Below are 849 nucleotides of genomic sequence, written 5' to 3' on the forward strand. Positions count from 1 at the left end.
GCTCATTCTACAAATAAGAAGAGCCTCAAACCGATCGTTCAGAGACTTTACAAAGAAGTCTGACCATCTCGTAAGTGAGCAACCATGCAATCTTTTGACATCCCGTGGAATACAGTTGGTTATGGCTCTAGTCCAGTGGGCGTCTCAAAATCTCATTACATGTCCAGCCCATCTGATTTTCGATGCCTTGGCAAATGAGACAGCGTCCCTGATTCTTGACCATTGATGGAGGTCAGAACTCCAAATTCTTTCTCTCATTTGAATGAAGCGTGATACTCCAAGCATGGCTCTTTTGATTCCTCTTTGGGAGACCCGAATAGCATCCTCATCCTGTTTTCATAGGGCTCACGTCTCTGAGTTGTATGTTAATGCAGGAAGAACAGTGGAATTGAAAAGATGTGCTCAGAGCCGGAGGTTTTTCATCCTCTTAACTAATTCTTCGACGCTCTTGAAGGCGTTCCAAGCCGCTCTCTTTCTCCTGTGCAACTCAGGTGCCAGGTCATTCATCATGTTGACTTCTCGACCTAGGTACACATAACTGTTGCATTTGGAGATGTTCATTCCATTGAGAGCGAAGGGAATGGCAGGAATGAGACTATTTCTCATAAACATTGTCTTCAGGAGATTCAGCTATGGTCCGACATTTCCACAATCATAGTCAAAGTTGGCCAGCATTTCTGCCATGTGGCTAATATTTGGTGTTATTAGAATGATGTCAGCGAAGTAGTTGCTGACGGTCTATCTTAACTCTCATTCCTTCCCATTCCAGTCGTTGCATGATGTTCTTGAGGGTGGCATGAAAGAGTTTCAGTGAAATGGTATCACCCTGCTGAACTCCTCTCTTGACAT

Source organism: Sorex fumeus, unplaced genomic scaffold, assembly GCF_029834395.1.
Source record: "Sorex fumeus unplaced genomic scaffold, SorFum_2.1 ptg000098l, whole genome shotgun sequence".
Taxonomy (NCBI): domain Eukaryota; kingdom Metazoa; phylum Chordata; class Mammalia; order Eulipotyphla; family Soricidae; genus Sorex; species Sorex fumeus.